The 14,401-nt window shown below is 41.2% G+C and overlaps 2 long non-coding RNA genes across 2 annotated transcripts in view; one reads left to right on the top strand and one right to left on the bottom strand.

Moving 5' to 3' along the window:
- The window catches only part of LOC145435335 (uncharacterized), a 200,220-nt gene that overhangs the window by 94,842 nt on the left and 90,977 nt on the right, over window positions 1–14,401 (top strand). The gene's annotated exons all lie outside the window — the stretch shown is intronic.
- LOC145446833 (uncharacterized) lies at window positions 3,796–5,883 on the bottom strand. The gene is made up of 3 exons (XR_013917365.1): window positions 4,988–5,883; window positions 4,598–4,757; window positions 3,796–4,540 (listed from the first exon to the last, which is right to left on the bottom strand). It is a non-coding gene; the product is annotated as an uncharacterized LOC145446833 (long non-coding RNA).

The raw sequence follows: 14,401 nt of genomic DNA, 5'->3' as shown, positions 1-14,401 counted from the left end.
AAACGAAGATAGTGTAATCTACCGATTTCAGGGTTCCACCCTACCGAATAAAGTCATCGACGCTTTACGAAATAAAAATTCTGTTTTCATTCTCTTTCCTCGTATTTGTTCTTAACCGAGTCGCGTATACTTTTCTCGGTGATCTAGACAGAAATATACTCTAACGGGAAATTCTGCCGTGATGTGTTTTTATGCGTAATATCTGATCACTTTCCAGTTCTTGCGATAAATGAAGTCAGAAGAAGCAAATATAAGTCATTCCACCACTACCAACGAGACCTAGATGGTATTGATCTTTATTATTAGCCTCTGAATCTCAATATGTGTTCCCCAAATTCTATATCGAATCTTCATCTCCGAGTATAATTTCGTATAATATACTTTGATACGTTTGAAAGTAGCCTACTGCAAGTGTCACTCGAATAAGTTGACTATAGTCTCTATAGTTCTTGAATGCTTTCTTTGTGAATAAGAATCTTTCACATTATTAAATTGAATTGACCGAGTCAAACACTGTTTGGATTCTGCACCCGTCATTGCTTTATTCCGAAGCTACTTAGCAAAACCATCACAGCATAGAATAATAATGCAATGTGATAATGTCGTGAAACGGTCACTTTTCATTGCTCAGTAATAGTAATTCGCAAATAACTATCTGCTCGTGGCATTGCCAACATCTATATCTAACACAATTGCACACGCTTCTTATGGTCAAATCAAGGGTTGCATTTAAAACAAAAATCAATTGAAAACAAACATGTTTAAAATAAGGTCTTTATTTGAAACATGTTTTTTATTGTTATTTTTCGTTTGATTTTTAAAGCCATGAGGTCACTAATATTCAATTGTGGCGTCATGATGGATTGACATTGATAAAAATCATACGGTAAATATAGCTCCTTTGACGAAGTATCTGTACTATAACTGTTGAACCGTCTATTTTAAGGGTTCCCACCACCCCATATCGATATGAGTCGGCTAAATCGGTGGCAATTCTCCGTATTAGGCTTATACAACATGTTATTGGAAAGTATTTACACAATTATGGCATAATTTTAAAACTTACGAAAAAACATTTTTTTAAAGGCCTTTAAACACTGAAGACTGATTATCAACTTTTAAGACAGCGTTTGTTTTAAATGCAACCCTAGTCAAATCGAAGTCAAATCGAAGTCTCCATTCACGCTCTACAAACTAAACTCATCCATGAATGACGTGTCAATCGCGATGTCATTAGAAAATAACTACTTATGCTATATAATTATTCCTGTTTCATGATAACAAAATCGAATTTGCACGCTCAAAGTAGAACTAGCTATACCCGCGACAAAACCAAAAGCCCGAGTAACGCAATTTCTCTGCCACTGAAACTCTCCAACATTATACAGACTAACGAATGTAAACGTGAGATGAAGTCATATTTAGAATCAAGCGACATATCAAATAATTTATGTAGCCTACAGTAAATCGTTGCATTACTTGAATTTGCCCGAGGGCGTGTTGATTACAAATATGTGAAAGCTGACAAATATCGTCATAAGTGTTGTATATACTCAAAAGCACGATTTTATTCAGCGCATTATTCACATTTGCTTTTATTAACAAGTACATCCTGCACGTCACGTCAATGATACGAATAAATGTACGTTAAATAATTATAAAAGATTTAAACAAATTTAGTAGGCAGGCACATCCTATATAGCCCCCCAGCAAACATTTGATGGTCCACATATAGCCCATGGACGTACCATCAAAAGTCCCAGATCTATCCCCCAGACTGTTCACTTGGACTGGAGGTGTTGAATCCCCTTGACGTTCACTGACTGGTCAGTGACCGTCCGGTAAATTGTTCCCGGGCCAGTGGAGGGAGAAAGTTGGAACAAACCATACCTTCAAAGCGAATTCATCTGACACTGGCAAGACATACCTGGGCAGTGCGCCCCTGCCTCAGCTGCCCCTACCATCACCAGGATCTCTAGACGCACCAACTTACCGATTGATTTTTCGTTTCCGAAACTTATATTAACATAAAAAAAAAAACAGAAAACAGCAGAAAGCTAACTGTAACACCACACAGTCATTGACAATATCATCAATCAATCAAAATAAAGAAAGTTTGTCCATGAGAGTGAAAACGAGACAAGCACCGCTGCACACTATACATATGCACACTTGCAGACAACAATTCCTGTGGCTGGTAACATCTTCAACTTCATACAGGTAGACGAGTCGGATTGATGATGATGAACACCTTTACAAAGTATCTTTGCCATCTCGAGTGCAACGTTGAGACAAGATATTCAGTTTCCTTGCATTCTCTTACTGAAATATTAATCGAGAAATCAATTCCAGCAAACATGAAATAATCTTTCAAAATGCTAGCATATTCGGAATACCTTGATGCAAACATTACAGATTACCTAATAAGACATGATGTGCATATGGCAAAGACCATGAATATAACAGAATTTGTGACTTAGTTAGAACTGTGGATAGAAATCACTCAATACAGAGCATTCAAGACACGAAAAGTGTCACAACTAAAAGCCAATGAGTCGTAATGAACTACTTGCCAGTCTTTCCAATGCAGCGCGAGTTCCCTAGGGAAGGGTTGCATTGCAACTACTCATACAGCAAACGGCCGTATGCCAGGGAACAGCTGCCAACTACTTTACTTGACTAGCATTAAAATAACAACGACAATTATAGCTACACCATATTTTCCAAATTTGATTCGCAAACGGAATTGGATTAGAATTAAAATAAGGGCACAGAAACATTTCCAAAGTTAGATTAGAATTAGATTAGCCGCATTTCGCTCCAATTAATCTGTGATTGGACAACTGGAATCATCTCGTTAGTCAAGTCTGCCTCAAGAGACTATTCCATTATGCTACTTGAGTAGCAGGTGCGTGTCCCGGCGGTTCGAAGGTTCGCCCCCCCACCATTATTTCAAGTGTTGCCAACGGTGGCAATCGACTGTGCCTAACGGCAGGTGCAGCAAGCAGGCAGAGACTTGACGCTTGGCTTGTGGCCTTATTGCGTACGGGATGTTCAAGCCTGTGGTGACGACGTGCGCTAATTTATCAATGACCAGATTTCACATTCAAATGAATAGCAGTATCAGTTGGAGATCTCGTGCCGCTGTGCAGTCGATTCTCGCGAGTAACCAGTGAATTGACCGGTGGATTCGGCCGTCGGTAAATTCGGTCCCCGTGAATATCCGCGCTATCTCCCGTGATTACGCGATCTACGCATACCCTGACATCCAAATCACTTAATAATAGTATAATTATGTAATTAATTCATGTTAACGGTTGGTAATACATTATAATACAATATTCTCGGTGGGCCGAATTTACTGATGTAATGGCCGAATTTACTTTGGGGCGAGTTTACTGGCAACCACTATAGTAGCAGCACAATTTGTAAATAAACAATTACACGCACGGAACAACACGCACTTATGAGAAGTTTGTAGGTTATAGAGGAAATCTTTCTGTCTGCATAAAATAGGTTTGCTCAACTGAATAATAGTAGACTCCAACACTTTTAAATGAAACACAGACCTACCACGCGCAATGACAGTGAACATATTGTCATCATAGTGCTGTGCACAGGCAAGATTTTCGCTCAGATGCTGACCGATTGACGAAGCATATATGCTTGGTAATCATCATAGCAGTCTGTTTTTGTAGCCAATTTGCACTGACGTGCGAGCTCCGTGCGATCATTACATCAATACAACAATGTCATAAAACCTATGTGGAAAGGCTTACTGTATCAGAAAAACCAATCGTATTGTACCGCAGCAAGCAATTGCAAAATTATTACTAAGACAAACAGAGAGATGATGAACAGTAAACGATCACAAGATACCATATTCCATGTGTAGTATTACATCAGACAATTCTCTATTATATACTATTCATTTACTCAGGCGCGTAGCCCGGGGGGGGGGGGGGTCAGGGGTCAAACACGAAACCAATGTGTGCAAAATGTAACGCGACGTCATAACACCCCGTAACTCGGCGCCTATGGCTGTACTGTACAGTACAACATACATCATTCAATAGAACACCGGCATCTCAATTCGCATGAAACGACGACACGTGTTTTCTAGATGTTCGGCCACTATTATTTTTTTCAAATGTGCGACTAGAATTAGAACTAATCAATTTTCAAAATCAGCAACTAGAACTACTCAAGAAACCGTTAGTTGGTTGACCTTCAACTAACTAAATTGGTAGTTTGTACAGTCTGAATTATGGTGATATACTTTACGAATAAACTACTTTTACACTAAAATTAACGACCAAGAAAACGAAATAAACCAACACGCAGGTAAAACACGGGTAAATATATGAGTATGGTTACGCATTATAACCATTATCCCCTCTGCGTAATGTATCAGACAATCAATATTGCATCTACCTTGGTCTGCCGATTTTCGTTTTTAGATGTGCATGGCGCAACACAGATCTGACTGCAATGTCGTAGCCCTTTTCCGGAACAGTCGTATGAATATTGCAACAAGCACCTAAATAGGAAGATTGTATTAAACAATTTATAGAGACAACAAGCTAGTTCAACCTACAATATACGATCATGTATGAACTCAGTGCACAGAGCTCTCTTCCCAGTTCAGCCCTTCAATGAGAATTCGCACCAAACTTTATATCGGTTGAAACTCTATAGAGCATTCTTCTTACATAGTCATTCATGGTGGACTCCCTGAGGGGATTCATTGCTGATACCTGAAAAATAATTATAAGCTGACACATCTTCATGAATGTGCCATAAAACTCTATATAACGAGGTTTAACTACATCAGAATACCAAGGATATTTTTTATGAAAAGCAAGTTATGCGAAATTATTACTAGGACGATCAAGGAAACGATAAATAGCAAACGCCCACAAGATACTTATGCTAATTATATCACACGAGACAGAAATCTGAATTATATCCTAATCATTTACCATACCTCTTGAACGAAGCTTTCCAGTTCTACAACATCCTCAAATGGTTGCGGAATGATACCGTATCTTCAATAAGCATTGCTCCAGTTCTGTTGTGGTTTTCATTGGATATTTGGGGCTGGTTGACAGACTGTATAGTATCTGCATCAGCAACTGTTCGTTCCTCTTACAGTCGTTTTTCATGTCTTTCATTGCAATATACAGCGAGTGGTGATGGATCCGATATTCAACCGGGAACAGCAATCTTGGCCGAAATGCTCCTGCCATTATCCACTCTTGCTTTAGCTTGAGATCATTTTCTCTTCACCCAATCTACTTGAAATATTTTTCTTGAATTTCTCTTGTAGACATAACTGTAATAGGGCTTGGTAGAATTGAATATCAGTACTTCAATAATACAATTCCGAATCCACGCATTAATATCTGCAATACCAGCGTGCACGATTTTGAGTAGGGATGTTCAACTTAATCAAATCCTGTCAAAATGCTACCATCATATCCATTCCCAGTTCTAAACCACAGAACAGTAGCTTTTAACTCATGTTGATCAAGAAATCAAGTTTGATTGCAATAATAGGACGTACTATATATATAACAGTATGAACTGAACTCTAAACAACACCGAACATGCGTCATTGCTATAATATAAGGATTCAATAACCAACCAAGCGCATTTTCGCTGTGAGCATAAGCCACTTGTGACTAGATAGATAGATAATTATATTTCTGTGTAGCGATTTACCCTTTATACACAGTACGACTATAACACTAACCGTATCATTGACTGACTACGCTAACTAGAGCCAGTAGTTATAAGTAATCAACGAGGTTAGTGGCGCACAGCAGATTCCCAAATGCTTCTCTCGCCGCTGACAGTAAGTTCGAACTTGCCAGACGAAAATTTGAGTCACGAGACTGTGTGCACTGAGCCATTGCGCATGTAGGGAAAAACGCTAATAATCTCATCCACGAAGGGCGCGACGCGTTCACAATGTTCAGTGATGTTCAGCGCAGGAACTTCGGTAAAACACCTTATATGGCGGCACAGTATAGGTACGGTATAGTTCATTACATGCTCGAAATAAAAGTCCGAAAGAAAATATACCATCAACCAGCAATACCAGCATATAATTCCGGTCAAGTCAAGCATATAATCCCGATCAAGTCATAAACGAAATACAGATTCATTGTGCGCAGACGCCATTTCTGCCGACCGATTGAGCGCATTCGAGCGAAAAACGCTATAAACGTATCTGACGACGTGACGCACGCGAAAAGTTCGTCACATATCTTTCGGAATTATGAATATTCACCGGAGTAACAAACAGTAACGCGACAACTAAAAAGACATCGAAATCGTAACGCCTAAAAGCTAGAAATGAACGCCCGACAGGGAATATATTGACCATTCAATGCCAACATGCATAATGCGGTTATACGCCACGTCGCTGAAGAATCACGTCAAGTGACGATTTTCTTTCAAACTATATTCTTGAAATCCTGAAATATGTGCAATTTGTGCATATCAGCGTCAGAGTTGGGAATTGACTTTTTGCTGAAACAAAATGGAACTATCCTCACATTGTCCGAACATGATATCCATTGGAACTTTGGTTCGTACTTTCAGTGGACTCTCATCCCGAATGTTGATGAGTAAATCTACGATTTTCTCTCGAAATATCATTTGAAAGGATGAAATATGTGCACTTATCAGCACAGGAACTTGAGATGTTGACTTTTTAGCTCAAACAACGTGGAAATATCCGCACACTGTCAGATTGTGATATCCATCGGACATTTGATTTGGAATTTCAGTTGACTCTCCTAAATGTTGGTCCGGAGGTATGTTCTTGGATATTCAAAAAGGACAGTTCCATATCTGGATAGCCTAGTATATGCCCCCGTATGTCCAAGAGGACACTCGGACACCCGAACACGGCTCGGACCCGACTCGGATAGCCCACGACAATTTGGTGTTTGCTGGGCCCGGCCATACTCTTCACGTAGCTAGAGGCCCGCCAAGCGCAGTTCTTGACCTTGCAGCGAAGTCAGCAGATGCACGCAAATTAATTTTTTCCGATTGCATTAATTGGTGCATCAGTATCGGCGACATTTAATCATCAATCATGCAGTTATCGTATACTAGACGGCGACAAGCGATGGATGATATCGCCAGCCCAGCGAATTTCAATGGTTCCCAGAGAATGTGGTCGAATTCTGTGGTCAAAAAAGAGGACAAAATCTCAAAAAAGAGGACAAATCCTCTTAAAAGACCCAGCTACCTAGACAATAAGCTATATATTATCCTCAGGACCGTAACTCCCGCACCCCGCACCCCCCAATTAGGTGGCGAGCTCGACGGGCGCCCAAAATTATTTCGTGAATGAACATGAATTATAGGGTATTTTTGAAAATTTATGCAACTTCATTCTAATTTTTCTCGCGCTCCACGCGATTTAGAGATCAATGGTTTTCAGAATTGGGCATTTCGGCGGTAGCCATTACCGCGCCACGACGCGACGACCACTAAGTCCAATTGTCCATAGGCAATATTTGCCAGTGAAGAAATACCAATCGGTACCATACCAACGGGCCCTCCCGAATATTTCCAAGACAGTACCTCACTCAGCTCTCGCGGTAAAACTGAGTAGGCTACTACGTGGGCTGAGAGAGGTTCAAAATATAGCAATTTATATGCAATTACCAATATTATTGACCGATTGAATCATAAATCATCAAAAAATTCCGCGCTTGGCGCGATTAGGGCATAAACGTTGCCAATTAGTGTATACAAGACATCTCGTACATCGTTCATCTCGATGGGGGCTGATCTTGGGGCGAAGCCCCCAGAAGCTTGGTTTAGAACTCTATGGGGGGCCAAGACCAACGTTTGGGGGGATGACGAGGGGTTGTTTCGGCCATTCCAAAACATTTTATTGTTTTGATTGAAAAACGCGGATAGGGGTTTAAAGAGACTTCAAAATGTATCACGTTTAATATTGTTTCAAAATATGACGGCAAATAAATATTTTTTGGGTAATTAACCGTCACCTCGTCATCCTACAATACCAACACACCCACTGAGCACCAATTCGTGTAATTCACTTCTCCCAATTTAGAAATAAAACCAATTCGCTGAATATTCTAAAATTTCTGACTCGGCCCGCCAATATATTTCTGCTTCTCATTTGGCCCGCGGAGAAAAATAATTGCCCACCCCTGACCTATATGTATAGTGTATTTCGCTCTTGATGTTGTCTGATTGCGGGTCAAGCTCACAGCAGAAAGTCACTAAATATTCACAAACGGAAAGCTGGGTATTTCGAGCAAACTTTTGTAACAAAGCAAGTAAAATTTTTGAGATTGTCATGGGGCATGTTCGTTTAGTGTTGATTTTTGTTGTACTGCCAGCGCCATGCATAGAGTGGCCTGCAGTTGAAATGCAATAAATTTCAACCAAAGATGTTATAATGAAGTGAAAATTGTAATGTATGAAAAAGGTTCGTTTGTGAAACGTGAACCTTTAAATTTCGAAGGTTCACATACAGAACGCGAACGTGAACCTCACGTTCACACCATCCCTAATATTTATATAACTTGTATATTCAAACTTTCCTCGCGCTACGAGCGATTTATTGCCATCTGCTGTCTTGATATCAACATGGGTAGCCTAGGCTACTAGCCTAGTCTTCCCCCAACGAAAACACGCATAATTTATAGAGATAGGGGCCTAGGCATTTCGGCGTCGGGCATTACCACGTCACGACACACTATAAGACGTTGACATTGACGTTTCAGCCAACATGCGACTCATCGAAATGTGCCCCAAAAAGCTCGGCAGCGAGGGAACATTGGCCAGAAAGGCCCAACTCATGTTGGCCGAAACCGATATATAATGTCGAATTTCCCCTTGTCCAATGTCCATAGACGCCTGAATGGCTGGTGCTTATACGTAATTCACTATACCAGGGGTGGTCAACCTTTTTGTCATTCACGGCCGCATTTCGACTGCTCAGATTGCCTACTGCCGCATTCCAGGGCAGTTATCGGAATGAACTAGGTGGACGCCAAATACCCATGTTAAAGTGTCTACTATGTCCATTTCCGGTGAACTCCGGACTAAACTATTTAATCATACGTAGGCATATTATACGCATCGAAATCGCGAGTGGTCACTGTTCTGGTCATGTTATGGGCTTTACTCACAGTCGTGCTAAGCGCGAAAATCTTTTCAGTTGACCAATGAATTTCGTCATTAATATTAGTGGTTTTACATAGGGGAGATGTGGTACCGATGGATCAAAAATTGGAAAATGATCGCTGGCCCTAAAATGTTCCGCCGAAAATAGCAGATCTTTTGCTGGCTCAGCACTTTGATACAAGCCCTACCTATCGCGCACATATACATGAATATCCGTCATTTCAAAAAATATTTATGGACGTTTAAAATTTGTTGCTCGAACTTGTCATCGGTCCCCACCCGGTGGGTCCAATGGCACACGACCCGGGGACCTATGACACATATACCCAAAAAAACTCAGATGTGACAACTTTTCCTGCTCAGTATTATAATCTAAGCTACAGCAAGCCAAAGAAGAATTTTCGGTCGAAACCGTCAAAAAATAGATTAAATATTGACTCAAATGTTGTCATAAAATCACGTTTCGATTTAGGCTCGGACTTATACAATTGAGGGTACATACATATTGCCCGAAAATCGACAGTGTGACTTCCAAATACCTCGTTATAGCGATAAAACATCATATGCAATTATTACATAAAGATTTTCTGTACGTATAGTCATGTTTCATTTGTTTCATGATTAGTATGCTTGATTATTTTGGTTGATTTTGCTATTGTATCATCGGTCCCCACCCCACTAATTTTGTACATGAATCGAAAAAAATTCCACTCAAGGATAGTACTGAAAAAAATAATAGGTTCCATTATATAGCCTGATACAAGCCCCTGACTTCACAATAAAAATGATTGCTGGTTTGTTCGTGTTGAAGGTTACAAAGAAAAATGTATATGTCGATCTAAATTTAGTTTACACCCCCCCAAAACAAAAAACATCTGTGAGAGACCCCATAGTTCGCGCCCGTCGAATTTTTTTGTATGCGAGGAAAGATGTTGCCAGCATGCAATTGTAGACAAGTTCACGGAGTGTAATCATGGAATTATCATAGAGAATTTTCAAAGTATTTTCGGTCCCAGTGATCCATCGGTACCACATCTCCCCTATTACTATCAAACAGAGAGAGAGATATATATGATATTCTTTTTCGCCGGCACCATCGAGATGCTTTGACGACGGAGTTGCGATACGGCCGTGAGGTCATCTAGTCCGCGCCCCCGTTTTTTTGTTCTCCTCCATGCTATCCGTGATTGCTGAGCGCCTAGCAGGATAGCTGCGGATACCAATTTTCGAGTCTTTGGTATGACCCCGGCCGGGGATCGAACCCACGACGATTGAACCCACGACCTACCGATCGAGAAGCCGGACGCATAACCATTACACTATCTCGCTCGGTATTCTTTGTCAGCCGATGTGATCAGATTCACTGGTAGAGTTGACGGAAGGGGTGTTTTCGAAGATTTAGTGAAAGTTATAAATGATGACGCATCTTCGGGTGGAACAATTGTTTTTAGTCACTTTGCTGCATGTTGTTATTTCTTGACCTCCCATCAGGATTGTCGGTATGGTGGAGGAGCGCACGATTCCGAGTTGATACTTCTATATGGGGCGCGTCATTATCCTCTGCCGTTCGAATCGGTACTGTTGGGCCTGATTGCAAAGGGTGCTACTGTATTAAAATCGAAAAATGAAGCCACATTGAATCGCGCGAAGCGCGAACAAATTTCATCTTAAATTGAAATCTCTCAAGAAATCGGTAGTCAATTCGTAAATTCAAATTGCATGTTGCCGGCCGTCAACGCATAGTAATGGAATTACGAGTCCACGGACGCACAAATTCGCTTCTACGGCCGCATGTTGGCCACCCCCGCACTATACCTACTCAGTGGTGTAGCAGTCACTTGGAAGTTATGGTTCTGCACCAGAAGCGGCAAAATGAGGCTGCAGAGTGTATACGCAGCCGGCTAAAAGCAGGGTAATTGGCTGTCATATAGCTGGCGACCCTAGAGCTAAAATCTAAGCAAACTTGTCTCATTCGAAAGATAGTGTCGCACTGATTCCAAAAACACAAATTAAAATGTGAGCACGGCGATGGAACCACTCCGAAATAGCCGTCAAGACCGATTGTTCCGAACAATCGGGGAGCCGCAACACAATAACTAATTGACCGTGATAATGGAAATTGTATCGGGCGATTATTCGGAACAACGCCGATTTTCAGACGTTGAAGGCTATTCCGGGGTGGTTCCGTTGCCCTGACCAACTTTCAAATAGTATTTCCGGAATCAGGTCAACAATAGCTTTCGATTACGATCAGTATTGCTGAATTTGAGCGCTCGGGTGGCCAACTATAGGAATACCAATTAGGCTGATTTTAGCCGGATCAGCAGTAGAGGGTTCTCTTGGTATCCAAGTGTCACGACTGAATTGTGCGTCTATCCGTAGGTTAGTAATCTATATTCTGGGTTACGATTTGGTACAGCAGACCGAGAATACTGTAGAAGGTAAACCAGTCCTAGGTACGTTTAAGTTGGTAATAATTGTCAACGTTTAAATGACAGGTTGTGCTTAAATTTATACAAGTGATAATTAAGACTCGAAAATGAAACGTGACCCCACGCATCACCAGCGCTTTTAAAAGCACTTATAACGACGAGGTGGACTTTTTGGAGTTGCTGCGGAAATTGACAGATTTAAGAGGCTGGTGCGGAGCAGTGAAACCACGATTGATCGTAATCCAACTGCTTTACAGTGGTTAGTTCAATCACACCTACTTGATTCGACGCCGTATATATATGCTCGTGTCTGAAACTTTGTCTGACCATTGGTGTTTCAATTGAGAGCTGTGAGAGGAGCGCGCTTCTCAAAGCTCAAACTGATAAAGTCTTATTTACGTTCTACCATGAATGATGCAGTGTTGGGATCAAGTCACTACCTTCGAGTCACGAGTCATTTCGAGTCATTGCACATTTTGACTCGAGTCAAGTCAAGTCAATCGATTTTCAAAGGTGACTCGAGTCAAGTCCAGTCACTCGATTTTTGGAGGTGACTCGAGTCAAGTCGAGTCAAGTCAAGTCAAGTCACGAGTCAAGTCACATTTCAAGTCAAGTTGCCTTTTCGATGTATGTATGAGGCATGATTACGTCATTGCAATTTGCTAGCTGTCTGAAATACAGTTTGAGTGGTCATTGGTCATTGATTCCGAACCGATGAACGAATATAGAGTTATACACGCAAGAAGGCGCTTTATCGCTCACATATACGTAGAACTGTGAAACTACGTAATTGCATAGCCTCAGTTTATAGTCACCAGCCAAAACAGAGAATAGGGAAACGAATTGATAACATGCAATACGTTACCCATTTACAAATAGATATGATACCATTCGAGCCTGTGCCAATGGTTGAGGACTCTATAAACTATATTCGACTTCAATTTCAATAAAACAATCGGTTTGGTTAAGGTAAGATGAGAACAAAAATAGACATTTTGCTATTCTATTACTTTACCACTAGAGTTACGACAACGTAAGCTTTAAGCTTCGATCACTTCGTTTGCAGACAATCTATTTGTGAGAGAACAATCGAGGCTCGATGAAATGCACGCTTATTGAATAATTGGTCGCTCTCACGCGTTACACATGCGTTTCGCGAACAATCCGAACATATCCAAGATACAGTGATTTTTATCGACACCGATTACTTGATGACTTGAAATTGACTCGTGAATTTTGCTCCGAGTCACGAGTCAATCCACATTTCTGATACGCCGAGTCAAGTCAAGTCAAGTCATTTTGGCAAAGTGACTCGAGTCAAGTCAAGTCATGCGAAAAAGGTGACTCGAGTCTGACTCGAGTCAAGTCATGACTCGAGTCATCCCAACACTGGAATGATGATCGGCTATCAGCTCTATACATTCTTACTATAGGTCAATTCCTATCAAAGTTACAATACGGAATTCTTTGTTGGGGTGCTGCCTGCAAGAATTCAATTGACCCACTGCAAAAACTTCAACATCGGATCATCCAAATCATTGCCAAAGCCCCACGGGGGCCTGGATGTGCAACTGATAAATCGCTACTCAAAAGATTTGTTTTCTAAACTTAGAAGATATGAGGAAGCTAGAAATTGCCAAGTTTGTGTATCAGTTCCATTGCGGCCAATGTCCCTCAAATTTCTACTTCACCTCGGAGACAAAAGCGTACAAGTATACAGCACACGCGCGTCAACGAAGAACAACTACCATATGATCAGGACTGAATACAAGAAAACGCATTGCTCTATCAAGTATGCCGGACCCCAATTGTGGAACAGCATCTCGCCGGCGATCCGACAGTGGTCGAGCATGTCCGCATTATTCAAGTCGAAATACAAGCAATTTCTTCTAAATCAATACTAGCTAGTCTTCAGGATTACCGGACCACGACCTAACATCGACCTCGCCCTCCGCCACATGCCACCTCATTTTGTCGCTTGCGTCATATATTCTCTGCATTACTTTTCATTCAGTGTGCATGTGCAATTGTGCATGCCTCTTATTTACTTCGCCTAGCTAGACTAAGGTGGGTGTCTGATCTTGAAGGCTACTCCAAGTTGTTTCGACACCCTCCTATCTTTTCATTGTATCGCAGTCTTGTAATGTTTTGAAACGATGAACATATTAATTAATAAACCTGATAAGTGGTATTTAATGAAGGTATTTTACCGACAGCAATGCCACTGCAAAACTATATCTCGCCGATAATGACGAAGACAATGTGGATTTGAGAACATCATTGTTATACAGGCGCCGCCATGTCTGCTTCTCTCTGATCAATCAACACACGGTGCAATCCTTAATAAGATTTCAAGGCGCTCTATAAGCCCAGCACCCCAAATTTACTATGGTATAATGCAAGTCTTCTCGCTTCGACGAACTTACGCGTAAGCTCTACTCTCGCACGCTGCGCACACACGTATATAATTCATACAGTCACTAAAATTTGACGTTTACGCAAGTAGCGGGGAATCTCGGCGGACTTGGGCCGCGGGCCACATTATCATGTAAGACGTGAAACTGTCCGCGGGCCGTATGTTGCCCGCCCCTGATTTAGAGGATATTGTTGCGGATTTCGCTTCGGCGAAAGCCCGAAAGGTTCAGTTTTGAGGCGGCTATCGATTTTATATTTGCCTAATACATTCGTTCAACATTTCTCGTCTTTATTATTTTTGGCCTTATATACGCTGAGACGGCGAGGCTTATGTTTTAAGCAATATAGAACTTCTCGGACGCGGCAAATTA

This window comes from Botryllus schlosseri, chromosome 1 (assembly GCF_051294905.1).
Source record: "Botryllus schlosseri isolate E-star chromosome 1, Bs_hap1, whole genome shotgun sequence".
Lineage (NCBI taxonomy): Eukaryota > Metazoa > Chordata > Ascidiacea > Stolidobranchia > Styelidae > Botryllus > Botryllus schlosseri.
Note: the sequence above shows the minus strand (reverse complement) of the source record. Positions and strands in the feature narration are given on the sequence as shown.